Raw genomic sequence first — 19,230 nt, forward strand, 5'->3', positions numbered from 1 at the left:
TTAAGGTACAGAGGTTGATTGGCGATATTCCAGGGGTGTGGATCGCATTCATGAGCTGTATACATTTAGAGGCGCATGGGAAATGAAGTGTGAAAGAGAGTAATTGAGCCATTGTAAAATCAGATTAGAAAAATGTATCACCTTTGCCTCACCTTTCTTTTTTCCTCGCTCCCAAACATCTCACTTATATAACCCTCTATATTGACTGCTACAGCATCTATCCATGATATTAAGGAGCTGCTTGGAATTGTCAGTGATGCTATTTGTTGCTTTTTGGACATCATCAGAGTACGGATAGTTATTTTTTAATTTTTTGTCTAAAAAAGAAAAAAAAAGATTTCATTTGGAAAGTCTGAAGATGTGTCAAATCTTCTCCTTATGGGAATTTCAACTAAACAAAGAGGATTCCCATCTCCTCCAATGTCACTATAACTTTTTTCTGAAAGTGTTATTTCTGAACTTTATTAGAATTGAGGAATAATTGATTTGTACTGGTATTTAAACAGGTATGTATTACATTCAATATATTCATTTCCTGCCAATGTGTTCTTTCTAAGGCAAAGGAAGTTTGCCCAAGGATAGTCTTCATTTAATTTCCCAACACAAATGTGATTTTTCTCGCACAGGTATTAATCAGCGTGTTGGCAATGACCATAAGGATGGTAATCTTGAGTCCAGAACATTGAGTGTTTGAACCAGAAGGGACTTCAAGTGTTACTGCTTATATCACTGTGATCCCAACGGCCTATATGCTTGTGTCTTGTTAGAACCCATTAGCAGCATCTTTGCAGGCACCATAGACGCTCTGGGAGCAGTTTAAGTAAGTGCACAACCCTGTCCTGCTCCACAGAAAATCTTCGTTTGTGAGGGAGGGCCCCGGATTATGAGAAGTAATTAGAATTTTCTGCTGGCTAGCTCTGTCTGAAGAGTTTTTATGCATCACTGAATTCCTACCAAACTTCTGTGAGGCAGACAATATTATCCCCATTTTGCAGATGAGTAAAACTGAGGCTCAGAGCAGCCCGTCAATTGGTGAAGTTAGACTTGACTTGAACTCACATATATTTTGTATGAACTCATGTTTTCTTTCTTCACTCTCTGTTTTCCCCTCGTCCCCACAGTCCAGCTGAAAGTTCTACCCTGGTCTCTGTCCCCATACAAGTACAGTATACCTGGTAATGGGGACAGGCGCTCACTGAACCAGACACCCCACTTCTGCTTCTGTGCCTGACACCTGGGATGAAGCACCGTGATTAAGAGTGTGGGGTCCATAGCAAGAGTGCCTGAAATCCAATCCTGGCTCTTCCTCTCCTTTCCTGTGTAGCCCTGACCAAATTACTTTGCCTATCTGTGTCTCAGGTCCTCATCTGTAAAATGAGGATTATAAACTACCTCCCCATAGGGCTGCTTCAAGGAGTAAATGAATTAGTACTTGTGAAGCGTGTAAAAGCATGCCTAGCACATAGTCTGGCCCCAGCCAGTGTGGCTGTGGTGATTAAACAGGCACATAAAGGAATTAGGAGGGTACCTGGCACATGGCGGGCACTTAATTAAACATGTTATTCTATAAGAACATCATGTGTTCACTTCTGCACAGCTGTTCTTGTGTTTTCTCTGTCTTCAGAGACAAGTGTTTAAATGCTGCTCTGCATGAAGGGAAGAGTACATTTCAGAAAGCCCCTTTTGTGACACCCTGGATCTTTCCAGGATGGAGCCATTTAGATATGCAACCAGCCCTGTTCTCCCTACCTTGGTTTCGTTAAGTCAAATTTGATCATCACAGTTATGTTGAGAGCTTTGTGGATCCTGAAACTTTTCTCTTTTATCTATATGTGGGTGTTCAGTAAATGTTTATTGGATGAATAAGCAAAGATTGGGTCCTTAATTCAGTATGGTGGCTAATTCCAGGTCTGGAGACTGTCCAGACCTACAGTGGGCTCCTCTGGGGGTGTGCTAGCAGGAAGACCCAGCCATCCACAAGGTTGCCATCCTCAAAGTCCAGCAGAGTTTGTGCTGGAGGAGAACTGGCGCTTTGCTTCAGAGAAAATGTCTGCAGAGTGATGGGTTCACCTCCCTCCCACTTCTTTCTGAACACGCAACATGGCCCACCCTTGAAAATGACCCGGCCCTGCTCTAACTGACGGGCTTGGGCCCTTGGGAGAGATGTGGGCCTAATGGCTCCCTTGGTTCCCACCTAAGAGCTAAAGGCTGGGTAGAATACAATGAAATGACCCAAGTATACTGAGATAGCAGAAAAACAACCCAGAACCAATTCTTTGGCTTTACCTTTTTTAAAATATTTGGAAATCCTGGACTCTATAGGAAATAGCACAAGAGGACAGTGCTATTCAAGCCAAGTTCTGTAAAGAATGTTTTGTTCCTGGTCTCCCTACTCTTGTTATAATGTAGTTTTCTCTATTATTTCTGTGCCTTCAAAGTTATCATCTAAGTGTTGCAATGTGGCTGCACAAGAAGTGAAATCTAGTTGGGGGGTGTCTACCCAACTGGGGTCACTACAGGTGTCAATCACAGGAAAGAAACACTGTAACTATTTGCAGAGTATCCACTTTGTTGGCGGTTGGGAGGCTCTCATCTGGAAACGGGAGAAGGCAATGGCACCCCACTCCAGTACTCTTGCCTGGAAAATCCCATGGATGGAGGAGCCTGGGTAGGCTACAGTCCATGGGGTCGCTAAGAGTTGGACATGACTGAGCGACTTCACTTTCACTTTTCCCTTTCATGCACTGGAGAAGGAAATGGCAACCCACTCCAGTATTCTTGCCTGGAGAATCCTAGGGACGGTGGAGCCTGGTGGGCTGCCGTCTATGGGGTCGCACAGAGTCGGACACGACTGAAGCGACTTAGCAGCAGCAGCAGCAGCAGCTGGAAACAGTGGAATGTTTGGGTCCTGTTTTCGGTCAGCCTCCTGAATCATCAGGCCCACTTTCTTTGTGGGTGCTCCTCAGGGTATCCCCTCCTCCAGGCCCACTCTAGACAAGATGCCACCTTTCCGGTGTAGTGTCTTTTGCCCTGACTGAAAAGGATGCTCACTTTCTCTGCAAGTGATGGATACTCACATTTTCAGTATAGTCACACATTCCAAATGACTCTGGTTGTTGCTACATCTATGGGAGAGTCTTTCCTCCCATTCTAGAATTTTCTGTCAGTATTTTGTGTGTGTGTGTGTGTGTGTGTGTGTGTGTGTGTGTGACTTGGGCATGAGTAGAGTGAACTGTGAACATATATGACACTTCTGGATTGAGTGTAAGGAGAACAGATCCTCCCAGAACGTGACTATTCCAGTGAGCAGACACCTCATCTTCATGGCCCACAGCTGCAGACCTGTGAACTTTTACTGTTTAACCATTTCACACTCACCAGTGGACCTGAAATGGCTCAGGCCAGGCTAGGAGAAATGAGTGAAATCAGAAAACGTTGGCACAACTTGAGGGATGTGGATGGACTGGAGAGTCTCACATAGAGTGAAGTAAGTCAGAAAGAAAAAAACAAAATGTCAGATATTAATGCTTATATGTGGAATCTAGAAAAATGGTACAGATGAATCTGTTTGCAAAGTAGAAATAGAGAAACAGACATAAAGAGCAAAGGTATGGACATGAAGCAGGAAAGGGATGGGGTGGGACGAACTGGGAGATTGGATTGACATATGTACACTGACATATATATATACACTACTATGTATATTGGACGGTGAAGAAAGCTGAGCGCCGAAGAACTGATGCTTTTGAACTGCGGTGTTGGAGAAGACTCTTGAGAGTCCCTTGGACTGCAAGGAGATCCAACCAGTCCATCCTAAAGGAGATCAGTCCTGGGTGTTCATTGGAAGGACTGATGTTGAAGCTGAAACTCCAATACTTTGGCCATCTCATGCGAAGAGTTGACTCATTGGAAAAGACCCTGATGCTGGGAAGGATTAGGGGCAGGAGGAGAAGGGGACGACAGAGGATGAGATGGCTGGATGGCATCACCGACTCAATGGACATGGGTTTGGGTAGACTCTGGGAGTTGATGATGGACAGGGAGGCCTGGCGTGCTGTGATTCATGGGGTTGCAAAGAGTCGGACATGACTGAGCAACTGAACTGGACTGAACTGATGTATAGAATTGGCTTCCCAGGTGGTTCAGTGGTAAAGAATCTGCCTGCCAATGCAGGAGACACTGGTTCAGTCCCTCGGTCTGGAAGATCCCCTGGAAAAGGAAGTGCCAACCCACTCCAGCACTCTTGCCTGGGTAATCCTATGAACAGAGGAGCCTGGCAGGCTACAGTCCATGAGGTTGCAAAGAGTTGGACCTGACTGAGCACACACACACACGCACATGCACACTTATAAAATAATTAATGAGAACCTGCTACACACCGCAGTGAACTCGCCTCAGTGGCCGGCGGTGACCTAAAACCCAAAAGAGAAGGGATACATGTATATATATGGCTGCTTCACTCTGTTGCACAGCAGAAACTAACGCAACATTGTAAAGCAACTATACCCCAACAAAAATTGATTTAAACAAAAAGAAAATGTGAAGGAACACAGAGCCTTGCCATGTGGCATGGGATCCAGAATGTGGCTAAGGGTGTCCCCTGACGAAAAGAACTGGGAAAGCAGCGCCTCTAATATAACCTGAAGTTTGCAGACACTGAGGCTGGCCGTCAATGCACACACCTTGCTTCGCCTGAGAAGTGAGGTCTGAACGGCTCCACGGCTTGGGGAAGGTTCCCAGAGGGCAGAGGCGGTACAATGGAAATGCCTCTCTTACTTAACTCAGAGCTCATTTTTAGCATACATAGGGCGGCCCAGCTCGTTATACATTTATTACCCTGTAATGCACTTGGCAACTCACACCAGATGCCCTTAGTTGTGCATACAGGGCACTCACACCGTCTGGACCTCCCTCATCCCCTCGACAGCACCATTAAGTACAAAAGTAAATTATTAATAGTGCTGACTGAAATCAAAGCCCCACATGATGCAAATACAGTTAACCAACATGCGCTGGGAAAAGAGAACTTTTCATCAAGTTGAGAAAAGTTTGTCCCTCCAAAAAACGTGGCTTAAAATTTATCATTATGTATTGCAGCGCAGCACCCCATGTTACTGGGGCCAAGTTGTTCAGGCAGGTGGAGCCCAGGGAATTTGCGTGGTTAAATAGTTTCAGTTCTATGAAGAAGGCTGTTTTCCTGGTGTCCCCACTCTTGATCATAATGATAGGGAAAAGCTAGAGTCAAGAACTTTAGAATTTGGTCAAATAAAGCCAGTACCCTAGCCCACTTCTCAAGGAGTCCAGATTTAGGGACCCAGACCTCTTTCTGAGAATAAATGGCAGATATGGGCATTCTCTAGAAGCAGTGATTAAGGAAATCCCCTTTCTCCACCTGTGGCAGGTGACCCTGGATTATCATGGAGAATGTGGGATGTGATCGGGGGTCATCATGAAACCCCCAGAGCTGCTCAGATGGAACCACTGCTTTCAGTTTTGAGGTCAGTCAGTGGCCTGGTTCGTGTCCAGGAGGCCTGGAGGCCTGGAGCATTTAAAAGTGTTAATTTAAATTTAAAGTCTTTGCAATACAGAGAGTCAGGAAATTTCTTCTTGAGTAAAGACTCACCAACTGTAACTTGATTCTGTGCATTGGGCCAGAAGGTGACCAAGTAGGGCCTTTCCTGGACTTTCCTGGCTGCTGCAGGGGAAGGACTGGAAGGTATCTGGTCACTGCCCCATGTCCTCGTCAGCACAGAGAAATGTCTGCCACTAGAGAAAAAACAGGCACCAAGATCCAGGAGTTAAGAGAAAAAAAGGAGTGTGGTAGTCACCGTGCTCATGGTCCAGCCACTCATTCAGAGCTGCAGACCACTCAAGTATCTTTTTTTTTTCCTTTTGGACAGACCAAGTGGCTTTTGGGATCTTAGTTCCCCAGCATGGGATTGAACCTGGGCCCTCAGCAGTGAGAGCACAAAGTCCTAACCACTGGACAGCTGGGGAATTCCCTAACTCTAGCATCTTTTAATTTCTTTCTTTCCCTTTTCTACTGCTGTATAATAAATTACTATACAATTTGAGTCATATAACTATTCCTTTTTGGGGAGGCACAGTTTTGTGGGTCAGAAGTCTGGCCACAGCATGATTGGGTTCTCTGCTCAGCATCTTCTGAGGCTAAACTCAAGGTGTTTTCAGTTGGACTGAGTTCCTGCCTAGGGTCTCTGGGGAGGATGTGCTTCAGATTGTCCGGGTTACAGGCAGAGTCACTGCTTATGGTTGGAAGCCTGAGGTTCCCCTTTTCTCCCTGGCTGTCTGCAGGCAACTGCTATCAGCATCTTTCTGCTGCCCATGGTCCTCACCGCATGGTCCCTTCCCTTCTCAAAGCCAACATTGGAAAATCTCCCTAAAGTCAAATCTCCCGCACACTCTGAGTCACTTGCTTCCTGTCTCTGGCTTCTAGAGCCATATTGAAAGGGACCACGTCTAATCAGACAGTAACGCTTGATTAACTCATGGCCAACTGATCGTTAATCTTAATAACATCTCCAAAAGCCCTTTTGCCATGTAACATGACGTAATTATGGGAATGAGTATCTTATTCACAAATTTTACCCACACTCAAGGGAAGGAAGTCATGTAAGAGGAAGGGCCTTTGGGGGTCATCTTAAAATTCCCCCATCTCATTCTCCATGTCCCACTTGGATGTGCCATCTAGACTGTCTCTCCAGAGGTGGGGTATGATGCAGGCACCACAGTCACCTTCTCCCAGGTACGCAACCACACTCAAGAAAGGGTCTTCTCTTCCAGGTGTCCATAGACTTATCCTGCTAAGAACTTTGAGATGGGGCCAAGAAGACATGAAACTAATAGTTAACCTCATAACTTATTCAAAATGTAAGTTAAACAATGCTGAGATATAATTTGTGTGTGTGCACATGCTCAGTCGTGTGCAATTTGTGACCCCATAAGCTGTAGCCCACCAGATTTCTCTGCCCATGGAATCTGCCATTTCCTACTCCTGGACATCTTTCCAACTGAGGGATCAAACCTGTGTCTCTTGCATCTCCTGCATTGGTAGGTGGATACTTTATCACTGCACCACCTGGGAAGCCTGAGATATAATTTAGTACCTATTAAGAAAATAGCATTTTTGAAATTTAAAAATACCTGAAACTTGAATCTAAACAATATATGAAGTATATCAGCTCAAATAAGAAGTCAGCAGGTGACACAGAAAGAGGAAGACCCAGCAGATCAGCAAGGAAATCAAAGATCCTCCCTGTCCATGGTCGGTCTTCTATGGTGTCAGCCTTGGAATTCACAAGGTGGCTTCTGCTCAGGTAAACTCCACCCTCAGGTCTAGAGCCAATGTCTCCATCGTGCCAGTCAGAGGAAGAGAGAAAGTTAGCATTTGAAGCTCTTGCAGACGACAAAGTTCTTCTGTCCAGAGGCCCCAGGAAAGACTCTCAGCTCTGATTGGATCATGTGCCTGTTCGGTAACTGATGACCATGGTTGGTGGTGTCGGCCATTCCGGGCCTGTTTCTGCACTGACCATGGGATCCAAGCCACCACTCCTCAGCTCCAAAGAGGTTGCCTGCTGCGAGGAGCTGAGGCAGCCCACAAGGTGGGCCCCGTACAGGAAACCAGCATGGTCTGCAGGTCAGAAAGGCATTCCCAAAGTGACTTAAGAGTCTAACAGAGCCCAGCACAACTTGAGAAGGCTCCCTGGGGGGAGGATTGCCAGTGACAGGTAGTGAGGACCCTTGGAGGACACGAGCCGCGAGTGACAGCCCCCATGTGAGCAAGGCCTTCCACAGACCAGGCCTGTGTCTGCCTCGTCTCCTCCAGCCCTGACCGCTTCCCATGGAGCCCATGCTCCTTCCCATATCTCAGGTGAGGAAACAGAGCCTGGTCCCTATCTTTCTGGACACCAGCAAAATGGCAGCTGCCTGTCACGGCTCCCTAGTCTCCCTGCACGTGTGAGGCACTGTTTGCAAAGCCTGAAGCCACACTTGCCTCACAAGGCAGCCCTCATAACTGTCTTTCCAGTAGGTGGGAATTTCACTTCCTTATTTCCAGGCATAAATAATTACAGATGCAAAATCACAGCCTTATTTTAGCCACAAGCATTGAGAACACAGCTCTCAAATCCTGGGCAATACCTTCCCTCCTTGAGCAGGAGGTGGCCTGACCCCTCTTGCAGGCCACCAAGGTACTTCCCTTGAGCAGAAAGAACCCAAGCTGCACGAGAGGGGGCAGGTGGGTCTGTCTTCTCCGAACCCACTCTATTCCTTATGGAGAGCATCAACTAAAGCTGCAGACTGCATGGGGGCCCCTAAGAGCCAGTGCTCTGTCCAGGCCTTGTGTCCGGGGTGACCAGGTGCCCTGGGCCCCACTGGGTGGGCAGGGCAGACTATGTAATGGGTGGGCCCCATGCAAACTGAAAACATGCACTCCTTGTGCAAGAAATAAAGACATGTTTTCCTTCTCTTGTGGTCTCTCTCTGAACTTGCTGTAGTGGCTTTCATTTGCTATTTGACGTCATCCCCCTCCGGTGCGGGTATATTCGCGGGGTAATTGCACATGGCCCAGCACTCAGGCCCCCATCCCCTACTGTGTGCGTCTGACCTTTCCCAGGTCCCCAGTCCCCACACCCAGGCCCAGTTCAGGGTGGAGGGTGGGTGCTGGGCAGGGTGCCGGGGCAGATGGCAGGGCACCCATGGGTGGGTGGGGAGGCAGCTGGGAGGGGGCCTGCGGTGAGCTTGGCTCCCCCAGCGCACGCTCCATTGCCCCCTCCACTCCACATACACAACTCAAAGTCAAGGTAAAAAGACCAATAACTCCAGACCACAGCCGTGGAGCAGTCACTGTGGGGCTTCCTGCACCCGGGCCCTGACGACCGCACTGTTTGCAGACCCAGGGAACTGGCCCAGCTGCCAGGCTACATGGGTAGGCAGGGAAACAGAAAATCATCAAGCACATTGGATTTCTCAACGTATATGGCTTTATCCATCTGATCCTTAGGGGTCATGGGATCTTGGGAGACCAGCCTGATCTTTCTGGGCCTCGGTTGCCTCTTCTGCAGGTGGAAGCCAATCCCAGGGCACAGTGTGGGTGGAGGGTAGAGGCCCCTACCTTGCGGGGTGCCACCTCTGAGGGGTGGGAGTGACTGGCTCTGGGAGTGTGACCCAAAGGCTCCTGGCCCCCCACGGCTGGGCTTCAGAGACCAAGGACCGAGGAGCTCAGAGCCCAGGGCCACGGCAGCCCCGGGGGGACCCCAGGAGCTGGAGGAGAAGCAGGAGGAAGTTCACGGCAGCATCCTGCAATGCAGGCCCTGGGCTGAGTCCCAAACAACAAGCAGATGAGTCAGGCAGGTACAAGGGGAAAGAGGGGCCCTCTGGGCAGAAGCAAGGGCAGCAGCCTGCAGCCGTGGCCCCAACCCTGAGACCTCCCCTCCTCATTCAACCGTGGCCCATCTCTGCTTCCAAAGTGACAGCTAAGCACACATCCCTGCTTGCTTAGCGCCCTCGCTGTGCGGTCGGGGCGTGACCCCACCACAGGAAGCAGGGCCCTCCGTGCTGCAGCCCAGGAGACGGCGTTCTAGCCCAAGGCCACGGGGCAGTGGGCAGGCTGGAGTCCCAACCACCGGGGCTCAGAGCATGCTGTCCTCTCCTGTCCCAGCTCCGAAATGTGAAAAGCAAGCAGATGGTGTGCGTGTTTCACAGAGCACAGAAAACGGGGGATCTCGGTGCCCACAAGAGCCTGTGGTTTCTGAAATGGGGTGGCCAGCTTCCTGCAGCTGCAAGGCATGTTGGGGAGGAGATGCGATCGCTCTGGGCCCCACCTCACCCCGAGTTCTCCAGCAGTTTGACTTGTGTGGGCCTGGCCTGCTGCTCTCTCCCAGCCCAGAGCCCAGGGAATCCAGCTGCTGCCAGGAAAGCCAAGGGTGGACAGACCCCATCCATCAGCTAAGAAAGTGAAAGCAAGGCAGAACTCTATCTCAGACAAGGTCCTCGTGGGAGAGATGGGAAGAGATTCATTTTATTTTGTGCGTGGAAACAGTGATATTAATGCTATGTAAATACAGCCTGCGATTCTTAATCTCTCCTGAAAACATACGTGTCAGGGCTCTGGTGTAACTCAGGTTGCCGATGATGGAAAACAAGTTGTGTTTTTGCACAGGGAAGGCTTGTGGTGAGCCGCTTCTGAAATTTTTTGTTGTTGTTGTTACAAATTTAAACAGGACAAGCTGAGGCAGTAGAGCTGGGGGTGGGGGGTTGAGTACAACAGCAAGAGTCTGGGGAAAAGGGCTTGACAAGTGCCCACGCAGGGGAAGGCAGCAATTGGGTACAAGGAGAGACCTCTTCCACGGCAGGGGCTTGGAACAAACACTCCTGATGGCAAGATGCAAAGTGAAATCCTGCTGGTCAAAAGTACCTGTTGGGCCTGCCATGATGGGGACATTAGGAGGATGGGCAGAGGCATCTGCTTCTCTAGGAAGATGCTCTGATGGTCTTCCCTGCAAAATTCTTCTCATGATGGAGGAGACTTCGCAACTTGCACAGCCAGCAAAGGATGACCAGAAATTCACAATGTGGGTCTGTGTCGATCACAGTGGGGGCAACAGGTGGATCCATTGGAGGAGGAGGTGCCAGGGGCAAAGGGAGGCAGTGCACCCCACCCCGCATTCAGAGCTGGCCAGCAGTGCACGTGCCTCTTCCCCGGAGCAGTAGTTGGAACACCTGTCAGCTGAGTGTGACCCACACCTTCAGAGGTAGCATTGTCCAGGAGACTAGAGATCACAGTGCCTGGTTCTTCAAGGTTACCTGACAATTTTCCCAGTGCTAAACCATAACTTCCCAGTGGTGAAGAATCCATCTGTCAACGCAAGATTCCTGAGTTGGGAAGATCCCCTGGAGAAGGAAATGGTTACCCACTCCAGTATTCTTGAGAATCCCATGGACAGAGGAGCCTGGTGGGCTACAGTCCATGGGGTCACAAAGAGTAGGACATGACTGAGAGACTAAACTACAACAAACCAAAACTCCAGAAGTTGGCCATATTCCCTGCTCCCCAAAGACCCCACAAAGATTCTGACTTGGCAGGATGATTCCTTCTCCATCAGGGACTTGGAGAAGTTATCTTTGGCAATTTTTTTTTTTTTTGGCTGTACCACATGGCTTGTGGCATCTTAGTTCCCCAACAGTGGATTGAACCAGTGCCTTCAGGAATAGAAGCATGGAGTCCTAACCACTGGACCACCAGGGAAGTCCCTATTGGCAAATATTTAATCAGAGATGTCAGTAATAACTCTTTTGCTTATGCAAATACACCCCTTTGAAGTTCGGGGCCAAGGAAGGTTATTTTCCTGAATAAGCAGGAAGAATTATCCCAATCAAACGGTGGGATCCGCACTTTTCCTTCTCTGTCATGACCAGACATTTGGAGGGAAATGTGTTATTTCATCCCTTTCTATGTTCCTGTGTGTTTGCTCTCTCATCCAAGAATTCTCAACAGAGGTTTTGGTCTACCATCCTCGCTCCTTTCTGTATAATGGTCATTGATTTCCCTCTTCATGTATCTGGTAGCTTTGTTTAACTTTGAGTCAATTTTGAAGCTATTTTGAAATGAGAAGTGTTTCTACGTAACTGAACTTGAAAACTAATCAAATGTGTTCTGATAGAAAAATACTAGGATCCTGTCCCTTTGGCATCTTCCCCAACTTCACAGACATACAGCTGTTCAAGGTAAATGTGACTGTCTTTCCCAAGGTACCTGGCTCAGCAAATCAATTCTGTGGCATTGTCAGCAATTCCAACCTCGGAAATTCCACAAGGTATGAAAGAAAAGAGTTTTGCCCTTAAAAGAAAGAGGCCTCAAGCCACAGATGACTCATGGGCTACCTCCGCCTCCTACTAGGCTTCTTCGTAAGATCTAAGACTTCCTCTTTCCTCCAGCCAGAAGCACTCACCTCTTCTTCCGTCGCCTCCCAATCCTGCAGAGTCCTGACTCTGAAATCAGCCTGGAACCCACAGACAGCGCAGGACCTGTACAGCTTCCTCCACGATGGTTTCCTTTAGGATTGACTGGTTTGATCTCCATGCAATCCAAGGGACTCTCAAGAGTCTTCTCTAGCACCACACTTCAAAAGTGTCAATTCTTCAACACTCAGCCTTCTTTATGGACCAACTCTCACATTCATAAAAAAAGTGGAAGGATGTTATAAGTTCCCTGTTCTAAGACAGAACAAGATTCAAACTGCAGACCTTGCTGTTGAAGACTCCCTTTATCTGGCGTTTATCTGTTTCTAGCGCTTGTCTCCCTGGAAGCAAACTCTACCCCATCTTGACATTTCAGCTTCTATTTCCCCAGCTGTGAGATCTGGGTCAAAGCCCTTTCTCTCACCCTTCTTCCATCTGCCAGTGAAAAGAAAGCATCCCCATGTGGAAAAAGACACAGTCTTTGGGGAGTCAGATAGATTTGGATTAAAACTGTGCCTTCACTGTTTACTGTACTATAGCTCACCTTATTTTTTCTTTTTCATAGAACGTTATTGAATGAGATGAACTAAAACATGCATTAAGAACATGGCAATTTGTTAGTTTTCTTACTACACCTTGCATTTACTATAGCCCTTCGTTTGTGGGCTGTTCCAGTCTTAGCATCCTCCAAACATGACCCCAGGCTTCCCTGGTGGCTCAGCTGGTAAGGAATCCACCTGCAATGCAGGAGACCTGGGTTCAATCCCTGGGTTGGGAACATCCCCTGGAGAAGGAAACGGCCACCCACTCCAGTATCCTGGCCTGGAGAATCCCAGGGACTGTATGTCCATGGGGTCACAAAGAGTTGGACAAAAGTGAACAACTTCCACACACACACACACAAACATGACCCCAGTCCTCTGAGATCATTCCTTGGATGAGTTTTCTCCAGCATTTGCTATATGCACACTTTGCATGGAGTGTAAACTTACCTGACATTGTTGTCTAACCCTCTGCATCTGTATTAGCCCTTCTCAGCTAAATATTATTCTTATGACATGCAGTGGACTTGTCTTATATTTATTTTCTCTCCAGAACATACTCAATAAATGTTTAAGGCCTCTGTCCATTCATTCCCTTCTTCGGTATTTATTGAACTCTTGCTGTGTGGAAGGTCAGATGCCAAGCCCTGTAGTGGGGGATGCGTAAGCAAAAAAAAAAAACAAAACAAAACATGGAGATTTGTTCTTAGGGTACTTATGTTCATGGGGCTTTAATTCACAGTAAGAGCAGAATTATAGAATTATTCTGTGCCTTCTTTGTGTAGGAATATTACCAATGCTAATGACGCGATGGTGAACTCAACATACATGGCTAATGTCTTACATGTTTATACACAGATTGTAAGAGAGAAATGGCACCAAATGGAGAGCAATTCTACTTTTAGGGGCATGTAGAACAAGGGGAAATGAAGAGGATGAAGATGAACAATGTTGCCTGTGAAATTTTCCGATCAAAAAAATAAGATTTGTCATTCTGAAATATTCTGAATTGGCAGTTATGTGGTGATTTTTTGCAGTTTAACATACACCATCTGTGCTGAGCGCCCTCTGCCCTTTGATGTTGATCTGTTGTCTTCCCTAATTTCCCGTCCTGTTTGTTCAACTTTGGGCAGGTGTGCAGCTATTAAATGAGGATCAGATCCACTGATGTCTCTTTGGCTCACTCGCCTGATCTAAGAAAGACAGGAGACAGATGGAGAAACTCTTCTCCCTTTCCCTCTCGTTCTGCTTTTGAATCATTGCATTGCAGCCAGAGATAATCACAGTTATTGTTAGAAATGTCCAGATGAAAACACTGGTTGAGAGACAAAGTTGATCAAGTAAGTTCTAGGGATGTTTCTGAAGCCTGGAGATTTATCCCACAGAGGAGTGCCCTGATGGCCCCTCCCCTCTTCTGCATACCCACTCCTCTACTCGCCCTTCCTACTCTGGGATGCAGGCCCCCAGCAGAATTCCCTATGCACAGGGGTTGCTAATGCACTTGGCAGATTACATAACAAATCTAATCTTGGGCAATTGCCTTATGAGCACAAGTCCCCCAATGGAAAGTGGTGGAAAAAAAGGAAAGATATGGGCATTTTCAGTACTTGAGAAGTGCCAAGAACTGTGCCTTGGTTTATTGATAAACCCCATGGCAATCTTGTGACATGGCATCATTGTTCATATTTTTCACATGAGGAATTTGAGACTCAGAGAGTGGACAGTCTGGGCTGCCTGCTGCACCAGATTACCAGCAGCAGGTCATCAACTATTTTTGTTCAGAATCTGGTGAGTACCAAGATGGCTATTGGAGAGGCTTTGTCGGGGTGGTCCCTGAACCCTTCCCTCTGCTTCTCTCCACTAGACTCCTGGGCAGAAGCTGCCAGACACCAGAGTGGCTTTTCTTTTTCCTTTTATCAAAGAATTTCTGGACTGTTCAAAGTCAGGAAGTTCTGGAAATCAGGCAACAAAATTTAATCTCGTGAGATTTCCTACCAAAATAAGCACTGAAAGTTCAAAGTTTCCAGATAAGCATGCAGCTTCTTGATGCTTATCTAACCTAAAAGTTTAAATATTCTGAGGTTCTTAAACAGAATCACAAATGTCTCATTTTTGGAGAATTTTTTTAAGTCCCGATGATGCTGCGGTTTAGGAGGAGGATGGGGAGTACCCTAGTTTTATACTCAGTTTTCCAAGAAAGAATATTGTCCAGATGAAGCTACTAGGGGGGAAAGAAACTTAAAATCCAATCAGTAAAAGATTGACTTAGCAACAGAACAGGGCGTCCTAGATATCTGAACACCCAAAGATACAGATCTCTCCCACACAGAAGCCTGCTGAGAAACGAGGGCCACATATAGTCACACAGCAACATGGAGAGAGACAGCTCACATGTGCCTGTAAAGCACAATGATTAATTCACAAAGGTGTGTCTATTTCTGGAAAAAAACAATGATAAGGTCAAAGCCAATGAAAGATGAAGAAAAGTTCCACCATCATTTGGATGACGCTTTACCCTTTTCAGAGCATTTTTGCTCCCATTATCCCACATTATCTTCTTTGATCTTCTTCCTAATTGACCACTGAGATAGGCAGAAGCTTTATGACCATGGCACAGCTGGGAAACTTGGAGGCTCTGTCATGTTAAGTGACAGCTAAGAAGACCTGCTGGAAGTGACCCATTGCTAGAATCCAGGCTTATGGTTCCCTAACAAGAGGTCATGATCTCCATGTATTAATACTGAAACAGAAGTCCTAAGAACAGGTTCTTTGTAGTTTGTCTCTCAAGGAGACATTTGTCCAGGTGCAGACACTGCCGCAAAGGGTCCCAGGTCCCAGGATGCAATCTGTCTCAGTTTCATGAAAAAAAGTTGAGCTTTGGAGCTACAAAGCTCTTCCATTTCTGTTTTAGCCTCTTTCTATTTATGGAATCTTGGGCAGGTAACTGAACTTGTCTGGACCTCAGCTTCAGTATTTGTGAACTGAAGGGTCTTGTGAAGATGATATGAAATAATGTACATATATTAGGCAGTTACTATTAATACGTGTTTGATGGCATCTTTAGTTCTTTCCCTCTAGAATTTCCCAAAACTAAGCAATCACATTTCTAGAAACTGTTACTACTGATAAGCCAGCTGCTTCTCCTTTTTCATCCTAGGAACTCTACAGGATGTCACACATCTAAACTCTGTTATCTCATGTTTTCACTAATTGGGGCATAGAGCTGAGACGATGTAATCTTTCCTCAATGGGGCTCAATATTACAGTGACTTTGCTTCCTTCCTTCCCTTTCTTCCTTTCTTTCTTTTTAACTCTATCATCTATACAGAGATGTGCAAACTGTGGCCATGGACAAAATTTGGTCCACTGCCTATTTATATTCTATTCCTAGCCAAGAATGTTTTTTTTGCATTTTTAAAATAGCTGTCTATGCAGCAAAAGAGACACAGATATATAGAACAGTATTATGGACTCTATGGGAGAGGGCGAGGGCGGGATGATTTGGGAGAACGGCACTGAAGCATGTAAATTACCATATGTGGAATGAATCGCCAGTCCTGGTTCAATGCATGATACAGGGTGCTCGGGGCTGGTGCACTGGGATGACCCGGAGGGATAGGATGGGGAGGGGGGTGGGAGGGGGGTTCTGGATGGGGAACACATGTACACCCATGGTGGATTCAGGTCAATGTATGGCAAAACCAATACAATATTGTAAAGTTAAAAAATAGATAAAACATGGCTGATTCATGTCAATGTATGGCAAAAACCACTACAATATTGTAAAGTAATTAGCCCCCAACTAAAATAAATAAAATTATTAAAAAAAAATAGATAAACTAATTAAAGAAAAAAAATAGCTGTCTATGACTGCTTTCACGCTACAACTGCAGAGTTGAGTGTTTGCTCCACAGATCCTAAAGCTTAAAAAGCCTAAGCTATTTTTAAAAAATATTTATTTATTTTACTTGATTGATCATTGCTTTACAATATTGATTTGATTTGTGTCATACATCAACATGAATTAACCATAAGTGTACGTATGTTCCCTCCCTCTTGAGTCTCCCTCCCACCTTCAGCCCATTCCCACCCCTCTAGGTTACTACAGACAAATATCATACATTAACACGTATGTATGGAATCTAGAAGGATGATACGGATGAATCTGTTTGCAGAGCAGCAATGGAGACACAGACATAGAGAACAGTCTTACGGGCAAGGGTGGAGGAGAAGAGGAAGAGGGTGAGATGACTGGAGAGAGTAGCTTGGAAGCATGTACATTAACATAATAAGCAAATAGGTGGCCAATGGGAAATCTAAGCTATTTCATACTTTGGCCCCTTGAAGTAAAAGTGTCCTGACCTTTTTTCTGTATCCATCCTGGACTGTGTGACAGCGCCTGATGCCCAGTGTAGTTTGTGTCTGTGCCCTGCCTTCTGCTTGTTTGAGGGTTAGTTTGCTTTTCTTTTTCTAGTTTCTAAAGCTGGAAGCTTGGCATATTGATCTGAGACATTCTTCTCCCATAGATGCTGAAGATGTGGATTTCCCTGTTAGCACTAGTTGAACTGAATTCAAATAAATTTTGATATAAATTTTGATATCAGTGTCTTAATTTTAATTTAATTTATAATATCTCAAAATTTCCCTTACAATTTTTTTCTTTAACCCACATGTTATTTGAAAGTGTGTTAAGTTCCAAATATTTGTGTTTTTCCAGATTTCTTTCTACTGTGTATCTCTTACGAAAATCAACTGTAGTCAGAACATATTTTATTTAATTTCAATCTTTTAAATGTATTGAGGTTGCTTTATGGCCCAGGATTTAGCTTATTCTGGAGAATATTTCATGTGTCCTTGAAAAGTACACATATTTTGTAGCCCATGAGTAGAGTGTTCTACAAGTGTCTGTCAGGTAAAGTTGGTGGAGAGTCTTGTCCAAATCTTTTATTCTGGCTTATTTTCTGACTAATTGTCTTATCAATTATTGAAAGGAGTTAGTTGAAATTTACAATTATTATTGATGAATTTCATTTCAATTCTGTCAGCTTTGCTTCATGTATTCTTTGGCTCTGTTATTAAATCCATATACATTTATAATTGTTATATCTTCCTGATATGTTAACCCTTTTTTCATTATGAAATCTCACTTCTTGCCTCTAACTTTATACTTTTCTCTGATAGTGTATTTTATCTGCTATTAGTATCCTACCACTTCTGTCTCCTGGTTATTGCTATAAATCTTTTCTTATCCTTTTGTTTCCAACCTATTTGTGTCTTTGAGTCTAAAGTGCATTTTTCTGTAGACAGCATGTAACTGAATCTACTTTTATATCATCTAACAATGTATACCTTTTGAATGGCATTTTTTCATTTACACTTAATGTAATTGTTGATATGAATGGATATATGGTTGTTGGTTTTAAAAAGTCTGCTTTCTGCTTGTCTCATATCTTTTAATTTTATTCTATCGCCTTCTTTTGTGTTCGATAAATATTTTTTAGTAAATTATTATAATTTCTCTATTATTTTCACTATATTTTAAAATTTTATTTTCTTAGTAGTTACAGTAGGGATTACATTATACATCTTATCACAGTTTACTTCATATTAAATACCAATATACCTCCTTTGACTTACCCTTCCTTTGAGCTATTATTGTCACGTAGATTATATCTTACAGGTTATTAATTTAAGAATACAGTATTGTATTATAAATTATTGTTTCACACTACCTTACGTATTTTAAAGACATTAAGAAAAAAATAATTAAAAAATAAAGTGTTTTGCATTTGCAGTAGTACATATGTACGATTTCTAGAGTTCAATATTTCATCCCTGGATTTAAGTTACCTTTAGATGCTTCCTTTTAGCTGGGAAAACTTCTTTTAGTAGTTCTTGAAAGGCAGATCTGCTGCCAACACATTTTCCAAGTCTTTTTCTAGCTGGGAATATTTTTGTTTCTCTTTCATTTTTGAGGAGTAGTTTTCTGAATGTATAATTCTTGGCTGACATTTTTCCTTTTAGCACTCTAAATATGTCTTTTCAATGCCTTGTGGCCTTCCTTATTTCTGATGAGAAGACAGCATTAATTGTATTATTTTTCTCTTGCCATAATGAGTCCCTTTTCTTTTGATGTTTTCACGATTTTTTCTTCATCTTTGTCTTTTAAAAAGTTAACTAATGTGTCTAGTTGTGCATCTCCTAGTGTTTACCCAACTTGGATTTATTAAACTTCTTAGATTTGTTAATAAATATTTTTCATCAAATTTTAGAAGTTTTCGGCCTTTATTTTTTCAAAAAATGTTTATAGTCCCTCTGTCTTATTCTTGTAGGACTCTCAATCCCCACAAATTTATATACTTGCTATTGTACTATATGTCTATGAGTCTGTTCATGTTTATTCAATATTTTATCTTTGTTACCCATACTGAATCATTTATATTACTCTGTCTTGAAGGTTACTAAATCTTTCCTCTGCCATCTTAAATTTGCTGTTGCAGAGAGGTAAAAATTTTAAGTTATTATTAACTTCTGATAATAATTCAGGCCAAAATTTCTATTTGGTCCTTTTAAAAAAATAATGTATATCTCTTTACATATATTTATACCAATATCTTGAAAGCAGAGTTTAGGCATGATTGAATTTTATAGCCAGTTAAATATCCAGTCATTTGAATCAAGACCAATGACCAAAAATCAGTAGCAATACCAT

The 19,230-nt window shown here is 44.5% G+C and overlaps 1 long non-coding RNA gene across 1 annotated transcript in view; it reads right to left on the minus strand.

Annotated features, from left to right (window-relative positions):
• The window catches only part of LOC145523761 (uncharacterized), a 49,556-nt gene that overhangs the window by 934 nt on the left and 29,392 nt on the right, over positions 1 to 19,230 (minus strand). The window contains exons 3-7 of the long non-coding RNA XR_014066880.1: positions 12,969 to 13,165; positions 5,624 to 5,766; positions 4,369 to 4,412; positions 1,529 to 1,646; positions 153 to 317 (exon numbers count right to left, since the gene is read on the minus strand). This is a non-coding gene — a long non-coding RNA (uncharacterized LOC145523761). The remainder of the gene's footprint in view (positions 1 to 152; positions 318 to 1,528; positions 1,647 to 4,368; positions 4,413 to 5,623; positions 5,767 to 12,968; positions 13,166 to 19,230) is intronic.

The sequence above is a fragment of the Giraffa tippelskirchi genome, chromosome 10 (genome assembly GCF_054371585.1).
Source record: "Giraffa tippelskirchi isolate mGirTip1 chromosome 10, T2T-mGirTip1v1.2.pri, whole genome shotgun sequence".
NCBI lineage: Eukaryota > Metazoa > Chordata > Mammalia > Artiodactyla > Giraffidae > Giraffa > Giraffa tippelskirchi.